At 44.9% G+C, this 14,421-nt stretch overlaps 1 protein-coding gene across 1 annotated transcript in view; it reads right to left on the bottom strand.

The window, feature by feature from the left end:
* DOP1A (DOP1 leucine zipper like protein A) overlaps nt 1-10,733 on the bottom strand; it is a 98,578-nt gene extending 87,845 nt beyond the window's left edge. The window contains exon 1 of the mRNA XM_074948038.1: nt 10,629-10,733. The gene's annotated coding sequence lies outside the window, so the exon portion shown is untranslated. The remainder of the gene's footprint in view (nt 1-10,628) is intronic.
* Between the last annotated feature and the right edge of the window lie 3,688 nt (nt 10,734-14,421).

Below are 14,421 nucleotides of genomic sequence, written 5' to 3'. Positions count from 1 at the left end.
CTTTCTGATACAGTCCTCACAATAGGCTACTTCACATCCATGTTGTATTACTGCAATGTGTTTTACTTAGAACTACCCCTGAAGACCATTCTGAAGTTTAGCAAGGGCAGAATCCCACATTTTAAGTAAGAGAGATACGGTGGAAAAGGTAATACCTTTTATTGGACTAACTTGAGAGACAAACTTTCAAGAGCTATCACTCTAGATCTGACCTACCAGTCCCCATCCTCAAAAGAAACCTGCACAATACTTTTAAATTCATAACCTTGCTAGACACTAAAAATCACGGTTTTAATAAAGATACTCTATTTATGGCCTATTACAACAATCTGTAACTTATTAACCCCATAGGCGATGCGTGGGGGGCATGTAGAGTCAAGTGTCACCCCAGATATCTGCTTGGCCTGCTGAGGGAGATCATAAGAATGGCCATACTGGGTCAAACCAAAGGTCCATCTATCCCAGTATCCTGTCTTCCAACAGTGGCCAATGCCAGGTGCTTCAGAGGGAATGAATAGAGCAGGAAATCATCAACAGCCATTTTATAAGGTCCAGAGTCCAGGTATTAACAGATAAGAGTTCACTGAGGCTAATGAATACCTAATTAAACAATACCTAATTGAGCAGTCTAAGGCAGCTCACATGATGATAAATATTTCAAACACTTTCAGCACTAACTTCCCTACTTCTAGCTTCACAACACATTTTTAAGATTAAAATAAAGCAAATACTCCTCAGAGATGTAATAATTCTTTTTACATTTAAAAAAAAAACAGAGCACATTTCCCACTGCCTTGAGCAAAATAAGTGCCCACAGACTTCTCACTACAAGTGGGAAATCCAGAAGTCTCCAGGAGTCATCTTCTTAAAGAGAAGAAAAAGATTTGTGACACTTGGGTGATATTTAGCCTCCCCATCCCCTTTTTAAAAAACAGTTTTGCATAGCATTAAAACTGTATTAAACAGTATTATACACTTTATTAAATAAAATAATAAAATGAAAACATTAGTCTTCCAATTGAAAACTTGATTCCAGTTCCCCATCTCTAAAATGAGGATAACAATACTTCCTTTCTCCCACCCTCTGTCTTTTCTACTTAGGCCTGGTCTACACTACGAGTTTATGTCAGATTTAGCAGCATTAAATCCGAATTAACCCTGCACCCGTACACACAACTAAGCCATTTTTTCAACATAAAGGGCTCTTAAAACTAATTTCTGTACTCCTCCCCAACGAGGGGATTAGTGCTGAAATCGACATCGCTGTTTCGAATTAGGGTTAGTGTGGACGCAATTCGAAGGTATTGGACAGCACTCTGTCTGGACAGCACTCTGAACTCGGATGCACTGGCCAGGTGTACAGGAAAAGCCCCGGGAACTTTTGAATCTCATTTCCTGTTTAGCCAGGCGAGCTCATCAGCGCAGGTAACCATGCAGTCCCAGAATTGAAAAAGAGCTCCAGCATGGACCGAATGGGAGGTACGGGATCTGATCGCTGTATGGGGAGAGGAATCCGTGCTATCAGAACTACGTTCCAAAAGACGAAATGCCAAAACATTTCAAAAAAATCTCTGAGGCCATGAGGGACAGAGGCTACATCAGGGACCAGAGTAACAGCCGTGTTAGTCTGTATTCGCAAAAAGAAAAGGAGTACTTGTGGCACCTTAGAGACTAACCAATTTATCTGAGCATGAGCTTACGTGAGTTACAGCTCACTTCAAAGGACGTAACACAGTGCCGCGTGAAACTTAAGGAGCTCAGTCAAGCGTACCAGAAAACCAAAGAATCAAACGGACGCTCCGGGACAGAGCCCCAGACATGCCGCTTCTACGCTGAGCTGCATGCAATTCTAGGGGGGGCCGCCACCACTACCCCACCCCTGTCCATGGACTCCGAGGATGGGATACTCTCCGCCATGGCTGAGGATTTTGCAGAAGGGGAAGATGAGGAGGAGGACGAGCTTGGGGAGAGTACACAGCACACCGTTTTCCCCAACAGCCAGGATCTTTTTATCACCCTGACTGAAATACCCTCCCAACCCAATGAAGCCAGAGAAGGGACCTCTGGTGAGTGTACTTTTTAAAATATAATACATGTTATAAAAGCAAGCATTTTTTAATGATTAAGTAGCCCTGAGGACTTGGGATGCATTCGTGGCCAGTACAGCTACTTGAAAAGTCTGGGGATGGAGCAGAAATCTTCCAGGGACATCTCCATGAAGCTCTCCTGGAGGTACTCTAAAAGCCTTTGCAGAAGGTTTCTGGGGAGAGCAACCTTATTCCGTCCTCCATGGTAGGACACTTTACCACGCCATGCTAGTAGCAAGTAATCTGGTATCATTAAATGACAAAACCTGGCAGCGTATGGTCCCGGTGTTTGCTGGCATTCAAGCAACATCCGTTCTTTATCTCTCTGTGTTATCCTCAGGAGAGTGATATCGTTCATGGTAACCTGGTTGAAATAGGGGAATTTGATTAAGGGGACATTCAGAGGTGGCCGTTCCTACTGGGCTATTTGCCTGTGGCTGAAAAGAAATCCTCCCCGCAGTTAGCCACACGGTGGGAGGGGGAGGAGGGCATTGGCGCTGAGTTCGCATTTGGCTAGCAAGGATCTTCCCTGATACCAGCCACGCGGTGGGGGAAGGGGTAAAGCGATCATCCCAGAGAATTGGGTGGGTGGGGGGTTAGTTTGGTTTCTGCTGCTGCACGTTAACAGGAAAACCGCAGCAGTAAATGGCCAACTCAACGGGATTTGCTTGATATGGGAAAGGAGGGGGCTGCTGTTATGAAGGTTGCAGAAGCCGAAAGACTATGGCTTACCATGGCCGCCTGCAAGCCGAATTCTGTTGCCCGGCACTGTGTGTGTGATCTCGAACACCAAAGCCGCAGGCACTCAATATAAGATGCAAAATGTGACCTTGTACCAAAATCTCATGTGCTATGTAATGTGAATAGTGTTGTTCACTGTAAAAGAGTATAGCCATTGTTCTGTAAAATGTATCTTTTTAAATACTTCACTCCCTTTTTTTCCTCCAGCAGCTGCAAATGTTTCAAGCCTCCCTCCTCCTTCCCAGAGGCTATCTCAGATAAGGCGGTGGAAAAAACGCACGCACGATGACATGTTCTCTGAGCTCATGCAGTCGTCCGGCACTGACAGAGCTGTGTGGAGGGACACAATAGCAGAATACAGGACAGTGGCCGATGAACGTGAGGAGAGGTGGCGGCAGGAAGATCAGAGGAGCCATGATGAAACGCTGGGGCTACTGCGGGATCAAACGGACATACTTCGGCGTCTAGTGGAGGTTCATGAACGGCAGCAGGATCACAGACTGCCGCTGCAGCCCCTGCTTAACCGCCCTCCCTCCTCCCCAAGTTCCATAGCCTCCCCACCCAGACGCCCAAGAACGCGGGGTGGGAGGCTACGGGCACCCAACCACTCCACCCCAGTGGACAGCCCAAGCAACATAAGGCTGGCATTCAAGAAGTTTTAAAGTGGCCTTTTCCTTCCCTCCTACCCTCCTCCCACAACTCACAAGGTAGGCCGGGTGGGGTATCTCCCTATTTTCATAATCAATTAATAAAGAATACATGTTTTTAAATGGTCATGACTTTATTTCCTTTGCAAGCAAGCTGTGATCGAAGGCGGGAGGGCGGGTGGCTTACAGGGAATTAGAGGCAACCAAGGGGGCAGGTTTTCATCAAGGAGAAACAAACAGAAGTGTCACACAGTACCCTGGCCAGTCATGAAACTGGTTTTCAAAGCTTCTCTGATGCGCAGCGCTTCCTGCTGTGCTCTTCTAACCGCCCTGGTGTCTGGCTGCACGTATTCAGCGGCCAGGCAATTTGCATCAACCTCCAACCCCACCATAAACGTCTCCCCCTTACTCTCACAGATATTGTGGAGCACACAGCAAGCAGCAATAACAATGGGAATATTGGTTTCGCTGAGGTCTAACTGAGACAGTAAACTGCGCCAGCGACCCTTTAAACATCCAAATGCACACTCTACCACCATTCTGCACTTGCTTAGCCTGTAGTTGAACAGTTGCTGACTACTGTCCAGGGTGCCTGTGTACGGCTTCATGAGCCAGGGCATTAAGGGGTAGGCTGGGTCCCCAAGGATAACTATAGGCATTTCAACATCCCCAATGGTTAGTTTCTGGTCTGGGAATAAAGTCCCTTCCTGCAGCTTTGAAACAGAGCAGAGTTCCTGAAGATGCGAGCGTCATGTACCTTTCCCGGCCATCCCATGTTGATGTTGGTGAAACATCCCTTGTGATCCACCAGTGCTAGCAGCACCATTGAAAAATACCCCTTGCAGTTTATGTACTCGCCAGCTTGGTGCTCCGGTGCCAAGATAGGGATATGGGTTCCGTCTATGGCTCCACCACAGTTAGGGAATCCCATTGTAGCAAAGCCATCCACTATGACCTGCACATTTCCCAGGGTCACTACACTTGATATCAGCAGATCTTTGATTGCATTGGCTACTTGCATCACAGCAGCCCCCCAGTAGATATGCCCACTCCAAATTGACTCTTGACTGACCGGTAGCTGTCTGGCGTTGCAAGCTTCCACAGGGCTATTGCCACTCGCTTGTGAACTGTGAGGGCTGCTCTCATCTTGGTATTCTTGTGCTTCAGGGCAGGGGAAAGCAAGTCACAAAGTTCCATGAAAGTGCCCTTACGCATGCAAAAGTTTCGCAGCCACTGGGAATCGTCCCAGACCTGCAACACTATGCGGTCCCACCAGTCTGTGCTTGTTTCCCGGGCCCAGAATCAGCGTTCCACGGCATGCCTGCCCCATTAACACCATGATCTCCAAATTGCGGGGGAACGCGTTTTTAGAGAAAAGTGTGTTCATGTCCTCATCACCACGCTGCCGTCACCTCCCCGCCTGGTTTTTCAGGTCCTGGTTCTGCATACACTGCACGATAATGCGCGAGGTGTTTACAATGGTCATAACTGCTGGGGTGAGCTGAACGGGCTCCATGCTTGCTGTGCTATGGCATCCGCTCCTGCTCGGGCAATCCAGGGAAAAGGGCACGAAATGATTGTTTGCCGTTGCTCCGGCAGAGGGAGGGGTGACTGACAACCTGGCTTACAGGGTTGGCTTACAGGGAATTAAAATCAACAAAAGGGGTGGCTTTGCGAGAAACAGAATGGCCCCCTCAAGGACAGAACACAAAACTGTGTTTAGCAGGCCATTGATTTCATGGAGGGAGGGAGGAGAAAATGAATACAAAACAAATCTGGTCTATTTCTTGTTTTGATCCACTTCATCTATCTTTATACACCTTGCTCGCAGCAGACTGTGCAGTACGACCGCTAGCCACCATCATCACCCGGGTGCTCGGCAGAAGACGGTGCAGTATGACTGCTGGCCATCGTCTTCTGTTGGCTGCAAATTAAAAGACAGTGCACTGCCGGTAGGACTGAATCACCATGAGACTAAACTTAAAAGGGAAATGACCTGGCTGAGTCACTCCCATGTTTGCCCAGGCACCCCGACCTCATTGAGGTCGGTAAAAGAGCACCCAGGACTACATCGATGACAGCTACCAGTCATACTGCACTGTCTGCTGCCAAAAGGCAATAAACTGTTGCTGTGTAGCAATGCAGTACCGCATCTGCCAGCACCCAGGAGACTTATGGTGACAGTGAGCTAAGCGGGCTCCATGCTTGCCGTGGTATGGGGTCTGCACAGGTAACTCAAGAAAAAAGGTGCAAAACGATTGTCTGCCCTTGCTTTCATGGAGGGAGGGAGGGAGGGAAGGCGGGCCTGACAATATGTACCCAGAACCACCCGCGACAATGTTTTAGCCCCATCAGGCACTGGGATTTCTACCCAGAATTCAAACGGACGGCAGAGACTGAGGGAACTGTGGGATAGCTACCCACAGTGCAATGCTCCGGAAGTCGACGGTTGCCTCGGTACTGTGGACACACTCCGCCAACTACATGCACTTAGAGCATTTGTGTGGGGACACACACAATCAACTGTATAAAAACGCCTTCTACAAAACTGACTTCTATACATTCGACCTAATTTCGTAGTGTAGACAAGGCCTTAAGAGGGTAAGCTCCTCAGGGTCAGTACTGTCTCTTATTGTATGTAACAGTGCTTAGGAAAAAAGGAGCCCTGATCTCAGCTGAGGCCTCTAAGCATTACTGTAACAGAAATAATAATTTTAGTATTAAAAATAATCTGACACAGAATCCAAATCATACAATTTTTATCACATATACCACTTCTAAAAAAAAAATAGGAAATGAAAAAATGAATAAAACAAGCTAACTTTGTAGCTGTGTTCATGATAACCCAATATTGTCACTTGAACTTTTATCACACTATCACTAAGACTTGAAGACATGCACACTCAAAGACAGTCCAATAAATGAATAGCATGACCTCTTCTAGGGTTACTGCTTCTTTCACTACACCAATGTTGGAATATTATCTACACTGAAGAGTTTGCTTTAAGGATAGTCATTTTTCCTTGAGTCCGATAGGTTTCCTTTCAACAGCCACCATGTCATATAGAGAAAGGTTATCTGTTGATTAGTTTGTCTGGTCTGCTCAGAAATTTTAATAGCGTGCTTTGAGTCATCTTCTTCACTGGATCTGACAACCAGCACTTAATGATCTTTCATACTTTTTTCCCTGAGTATATTCCTTTCCTTCTCTTCTCTAGTGACAAATTATTCCTTTGCAAGTTTACTGTATCTTTTGCTACTGCAGAAATGGCAACATCTATTTTAGATACAAAAAGCCAAATCAACAAATGCTCAAATTTGTCATCTCAGATTTTACTCTATGCAAATATCATAAGACACCTGTTTATTCTTCTGACCTTATTTGTAAATTCCCATTTGCTTTTAACAAGGACAATCTACAGCAAAATGGGAAATATTTGCTTGAATCTGTCTTCCTTTTCTACGCCAGGCTTTTTTAATTTTTTTTTCTTTTTTCCCCTTCTCTTGACCACTGTGTATTAGGGTTGGCTAAAATCAACATATGACCCGTCTATTTTGATAGGTTAGCAGGTCTCTCTTTTTTTTTCCAAAGTTTCTCTACATCCCAACTCACAGAACTATTATCATCCTTCTTGCTACAATTTAAATTACTAATATTGTTTAAATTTCTTCTTTGACCTAAATTTTATTTGTAAAGGCATTTTCCACTGTTTCCTTAAATATAATCCTCCACGTCCTTCTAATTAAATCTCCAGACTGCTGTCCTAACAATTCCACTTACAAATTCTAATATTAAATATCCCTGTCTCCCTTCTCAAAGTTATCAGTGGTCATCACTTCAACACTCTGGAAGAACAAACATTACTTACATACCTAGAAATTCCTCAAGATATATTAATGCAAATAACACGTCACTTGCATTGGTCCTTGGTTGACAGAACAGCAGCTAACAACTGATCTATACCTTATTCTGTGAAGCTGAAACATTTTAACTTTGGTGTATGGATGGGGATCTTTTTCAACCACCCACTAACATTCTATACTGAACCACTGTTTAACAATCTGACCTTGGAATAAAGTAAGAGCAGATGCTACTCAGAAATGGATCATATTCATACATATATTACTCATTTATTACAGAACAGCTGTTCTGTTCCTTAACTCTATTTCCTGGTTTTCAGAGGGTTAAGTTTTGCAAATGACGTTCTGAAGAGCACGACATGCCGCCAGGCAACCGTAACTCTGTATTAACATAGCTTTGTCAGTGAATTTTCATAATATGCAACTCTGAGTACATGTGAGATTAACCTTTCATCAAATGGGCCTGATATCTCTTTCCAGGTTGAAAAAACATTTTTATCAACTACTGAACTGGAACAAATCCACTTCACCTTTACCTCTTGAATGTCTAAATACTGTATCTCAAAGAAGGTGGCAAGGAAACAAAGCTGAAATATTCTCTCCTCCAATTTTACTTTCATTAGGATATTACACCAATATTTTTGGGAAAATTCCAAAAGTTGTGGGTGTTTATCTGATTTTGTTTAAGGAAATACAAACATCATCATATCTTAAACCTAGATTATAAAGTCATACTGGGAACCAATACAATTTAAAGATTTTAATCCTCATCACTTTTAGGTTTGCATTCGAAGTAACCATAAGAGAGTTTGCATTTGAAGTGCATTGTTTCACTTCTTCCCCATCTAAGCAGCTGGCATTCAGTCATTTTCTCTATATATGCAATTTATACAAACCATTGGATTCATCACAGAAAAAAAAAATCTATGAAGCTTAGTGAGGCAGAAGTCTTTTTTTCCACTTGTTTAGGGCAAGTGTGTATGTTCCACACATTGATTGACACATTTTGCCAGAAGTCATACTTCTTAGCCTTATTTTATCTTAGTAGTTAAAACACAAAAGAAAAGAAAAAACCTTTGTATGTTCTTGGAACCTCCAAACGTGTTCATGGACAAACACCTTGCCCAACATTCTATTTTATGTATCTTGTTGCGCCAAAATATTACCAAACCATTTATTTTTATTAAGAAATTATATCACATATGACATGTTCCTAAACATTTTCTAGATTGTGACTGTTTTGCAGAGCACTTCATTTCATATATCCTACTCATGGATTATTAGAGTGTACATCTTTATCTGACCTCTTCTACGACTAGAACTTGGGCAAACAAATATTCCACATTTTTTTAATCCCCCTTCAAAACTGAATCCAAAAAGAAAGGACACTAAAATTAACTTGGGTCAAATTCACTACGTTTACATGTGACACTGTGACCTCAATCCACCAAAGCACTTAAGCACATGCGTAGTCCTATTGACATAATAGGATTACTCATATGCTTAGTCAAGCACCTGCTTAAATGCTTTGATGCATCAGGATCTAAACAATTAGTTAGTAAAGACTGCTAAATAGAGCATGTATATTTTCAACATTTGTTCCCTTTCTACAGGAGCAGAACTTTCTGGCAGGAAATCTATTGAGATCCTTCACAAGTCAATAGACAGTTCTGCCACTTGTTCTAAAATCTCAGAGAGTTAAACTGTTAAAAATAGCACTGTTTTAAAATAGCACTGTAGTGGTAGTCAAACTTTTTTTTTTTGAATGGTTCAGTGCTTTATTTTCATTTTTGGTTTTAGGAGATCGGTAATACATTTGATCTAACATCATTTCCTTTTACCTTCCAAAAACTATGAAATGGAGAAAATAAAAAAAAACAGGAGAGATTTTTTAGTTTTGTTCATCTCCTAATCTGATAGACAAAAGAAATTCAAACAGTCTCCACTTGAATATTAAGCAATTCCATTTTATTGTCCCCCTCCATGCTCTACTCCTCACATATCATATCTAAAAGCTATGCTGCTCCATTATAGTGAAATTGGCAGAAGACTACTCAGTGAACAAACTTTCAGTGGCTAGGCAGAAGCAGATCCAAACAAAGTAAGCTTGAGTTAATTTCCATAAGGTGAAAAGAAAAGGAGGACTTGTGGCACCTTAGAGACTAACAAATTTATTGGAGCATAAGCTTTCGTGAGCTACAGCTCACTTCACTGGATGCATCCGATGAATACCTCCTCCCACCCCACTCTCCTGCTGGTAAAAGCTATTACCAGCAGGAGTGTGGGGTGGGAGGAGGTATTTTTTCATGCTTTGTGTGTATATAAAAAGATCTTCTACACTTTCCACGGTATGCATCCGATGAAGTGAGCTGTAGCTCACGAAAGCTTATGCTCAAATAAATTGTTTAGTCTCTAAGGTGCCACAAGTACTCCTTTTCTTTTTGCGAATACAGACTAACACGGCTGTTACTCTGAAACCTTCCACAGATTATTGCATTATTTTGGATTACTTTCCTTCCCCTTTTTACGGGGGGGGGGGGCAGGGGACGACACCCAGGGTAGTGGAGGAGGCACAGCAGGACCTCCTCAGTGGGGACACACAGGACAGGGAAAGAGAGGTGGAGGGGACTGGCACGAGAATCAGTAGTGTGCAGGGAGGAGGACACACGGGGGAGGGGGGGGTCTCAGGGTCTGGCACACGGGGAAAGGGGGAGGCACCCGGGGCGGGAAGGGGGAGGAAACTCAAGTGGGACACCCAGGGTGGGGGGGAAGGGGGAGGAAACTCAAGTGGGGCACCCAGGGTGGGTCAGGATGTGGTACGGGAAGAGGGAGACAACCGAGGCACTGGGCAGAAGGGCACCCAGGGTGCAAGGGGGGGCACCCAGGGCGGGGGGGGTCACAGGGCATCCAGAGGGAGCGGAGAGGGAGGGTGAAACACCAAGGCGGGGAGGATTAGGGATGAGGAGCGCGGAGAGGGGGACACCCAAAACGCGGGGGGGGCCGGGGGGGGGCCGGCTGTGGCGCGAGGGGGAATAGCAAAGGCCCCAGCCCCAGGACGGTGTCCGGAGAGCCCCCCTCGTCTGGCGGGCCAGGCCGGGCCGGGCCGAGCACGTCCCCAGCGCCCTCTCCGCTCGCCGAGGCAGGGCCGGGAGGGGTAAAGGGCCGCTGCGGCCTCCAGCTGATCCGCGCCCCCGGCCCGGGACGCGCCGAGCGGCACAAACCGGGGAGAGGGAAGGGAAGCAGCGCGCGGTGCCCAAGCCCGGTAACGCGACCGGGACAGGGGGCTGGTTACCTGGGCGACAAGAGCCGGAAGAGCCCGACAGCGGAAAACACCGGAGCAGCCGCTGACAGCTCCCAGCATGCAGCGCGGCTTCCCGTTTCCACCCCTCCTCCCCTCAGGTCGCCTGCGCTACAGCGCCCCCTGCCGGGCCTCAGGCAGCGCAGCGCTCTGCCCCCTGGGGCTGGAAGCGTGGGTGCATGTGTGAGAGAGCGTGTCTCTGTGTAGCGGGGGGAGGGATGTGGGCATTCCCGGAATGCATGACCGTAGGGAAGTGTGTGTATGCACTGTGTGTGTCTGTGTAAGGGAAGTGTGTGTACGTGCTCTATTGTGTAATGTGCATCGGTTTGTGTGTCCGTGTAGGGGAGGTCTGTTGTCTATGCCTTGTGTGTAAGAAAGTGTATGAAAAAATGTCTCTGTGTAGACAAGTGTGTGCATGCATTCATTGTATGTATTTGTGTGTGGGTGTGTAAGAGATTGTGTGTCTTTGTGCAGGAAGGTGCATTGCCACATATGTGTATACCTGTTTAAATAAAATTTGCAGCCTAACTCTTTGACTTTTAATCCTTTTGTTAGCTTGTACACAAAAAAATTAATAACATAAAATGTGTGTGTTCATTTCATAACATGTTTTTAAAAGAGAAGGGAACTCTAAAAAAAGTACTATTTCTTAAAAAGTAAATGTCCTTGACTAGTAATTGCAGAAGAGCCAATGTATCAAGCATTTCTCCCCACCTTTGTCTAGCTACATTAAATTACTCCGGGGAGAATTCTGCGCCACTGCAGAATGCAGAGTTTTGCAGAATTCCTTGTTTCCCCCACAGAATTTCTGGCTGCCACTAGAGGCCACTGGACTCTGCAGAGCCCAGCTCGCAGTGAGCGGAGTGCCCAGCCTGGCGGGGCTGGAGGAGGCACGCTCGTTGATCCTCACTCTCCCAGGATGGGAGAGGGCCTGGGAGACCCAGGCAGCTCTGGCAAAGGGAGAGGAAGGGCAGGGCAGGGCAGGGCAGGGCCTCAGCACACCATGTCCCCGGGTGCGACAGTGAAGAAGCTGAGGGAGTAAAGGCTCTGGAAGTGCTGGTGACTGGGCTGGGGACTGCGCATAAAATTACCACATAGGCATTTCTGAAATAAAAAATATATTTCTTCGTCTATCATTTCCACAAATTACCACCACTGACAAATGTGAACTGTACTCCATTCACTCATAGATGGAACAGAATCGTTGCACTAATGTTGTATTAATCAAAACATTTACACGGGTGATGTTTGTGACATGAATAAATCAGGTTTTGTACTTGTCAGACATTGCTCTTGGCAAATCATTAAGAAAACAGAACTTAGGGTGGTGAAGACTCTGAGTTTCTCTTTTGGATTACCCATTATCCCCCAAGAAAGTAAAACAGAGCCCCAAATTCTGTTTTACAAATTATATTCTTACTAGCTGTCAACTCACCTGCATTTGAAGTTAAATTCACTTTGACCTACTCACCCTTTTTATCATTCATCCGTTTTGGAGAGCAACACAGACATCTAGGAGTATATTTATATGGCATGGCTGAAACAAATACTGGAATACTGTGTCCATTTCTGGCATCTACATTTTAAATAGGATGTTGAAAAATTGGAGAGGGTGTAGAAGAAAGCCACAAAGATAATTTGAGGACTACTTGAAAATGCCTTACCGTGAGAGGCTTAAAGAGCTCAGTATGTTTAGTTTATCAAAAAGAAGAGTGAGACATAACTCGATTACAGTGTAGAAGTGTCTTCATCAGGAAACAGATGTCAGATACTGAAGGGCTCCTTAACTTAGCAGAAAAAGGCTAACAAGAACCAATGTCGGGAAGCTGAAGCCAGAAAAAATCAAATTAGAAAGAAGGCACACATTTTTATCAGTGAGAGTGATTAACAATTGGAACAAATTACCATGGGAAAAGGTGGATTCTCCATCTCGTGAGGTCTTTAAATCAAGACTAGATGCATTTCTGGAAGATATGCTTTAGCCAAACATAAGCTATTTAACAAGTTATTGGGCTCAATACAGGCATACTGGGGCGAAATTTGAAGGAACAGTAATCCACACCATGCAGAGTCAAGCACAGGAGTTTATTTCGTACAGCGCTGGTTGAGTGTCACTTTGCTTATTAGGCTGAGAGACACTGCAGAACAATTAATTACAATAGATTATACGGGGTGCTCATTGGGCAGAAAGAAGCGATGGGAATGGATTTCCCAAGCACCTGGATAGGTTCTAGCAGCAAGACAAGATAAGCACAATAAGCCAGTGGTCTAAAAGTGCACCCCCAGTACGGTGCACCAGCTCTTGCCGGTACGCCATACCAGGGTGTACTGACTTACTTTCACCTCTGAGTTTACCCTTTCATTTCTGTGGGCTAGGATTGGCATACATCTGTGAGGGGAGGGTGTCATAACTCATGTCAATCCTCTCTCCAAACTCTGTCAGGGATTTGAGGGGTATTGTATCACTATCTCCACCCTGCATTAGGGAGTAACCAGGAGGCCTTTCTCAGTGCTTCATGTGTCTATAACTTGTGATAAGGACACCCGATTACATTTGGAGTTATGCTGACTACGCTTACTGGCTTGAAACACACAAGGTTATCCGTTTACTCCAGCTTTCTCTTAGCTATATATTGTTCTTTGTTAGCTAGTCTTCATCTGGACCTATATGAAAAGTTCTTAGCAGAAACCATAGTCAAGATTTTACATCCACAGCAAATGGATTCTGGCCCTTCAAAATGTAATGGCCTGTGATATAGAGGAGGCTAGAATTAGTCTCTTTTGGTCTTAGTCTCTATAAATTGAAGTTATTGCTGGGATTGAAATGGAGCAGAGAGAGCACTATTGCTTTGATCCTGCAAGTACTTATGCATGTGAATAACTTTACACATGTGAGTAGTCCCATTCAATTCAGTGGAACTACATACATATGTGAAGATATTTATGTTCATTTATTTTCAGGATTGGGGCCTAAGAGCTGGAGAGAACGAGAGAAGAACACTGAAGATGAATATTGGAGAAGTAAAATCACAAAAGGGGATTTTTAAAAAGAGTATTTTAAAGAAAATCAAACATGTAAAAAGAATTAAAAATAGCTTATGGGGGGTGGGGGAGAAGACAAACCAACCAGAGGAAGTTAAAACATAGGGCCCAATACTAAAACCTATTGACTTCAGAAGGAGCAGGACTCAGCCCACTGGCAGGCTGCTAGATATAGAAAAGAGAAAAAATTGGAGTAATAGGAGCCCCTACTTTAAGAAAAACACCACATATGCAAGACTTGCATTAAAAAAAAAAGTTGGCTACACTGTTTAGGCAAAGAAGAAACTTCCCTTTCTTCTCCCTCCAATGTCCTTAAAAACAAATTGGGATTTAATTGTTGTTATAATACATTTCTCTAGCGCTGTAAAATTATATGGGGGCATTATAAACACAAGTTTAATTCCTGCAACCCCTTCCTTCCTGAGCAGGGTCAATGGGGATACTCAGGGGAAGAAGCACTTCGTAGCCGAGCAATGAATATGTTCTGGTCTTGCAGCAGGTGGGTAACTTAACTGGCAGAACAGAGTAACTAGTGGCACTCAAAGCTGGCTACTAGGAGCAAGAACAGCTCTCTCTGTTCCTGGGATGGGATAGCGGGGCACTTCCCAGAGGTGAAGTCCGCTTTGTGGGAGGCTCTTATCTCTGTGCGGCGCGCGTGGCGGGCACTGCAGTTCCAGAGGGCGCTGTGTGGGGCGGCAGGGAGGGCGGCACCAGCATGCTCTGCTCTTGCGCCTGCCTCGGGGAA

Source organism: Natator depressus, chromosome 3 (genome assembly GCF_965152275.1).
Source record: "Natator depressus isolate rNatDep1 chromosome 3, rNatDep2.hap1, whole genome shotgun sequence".
Taxonomy (NCBI): domain Eukaryota; kingdom Metazoa; phylum Chordata; order Testudines; family Cheloniidae; genus Natator; species Natator depressus.
This window is presented reverse-complemented; position numbering and strand designations above follow the sequence as displayed.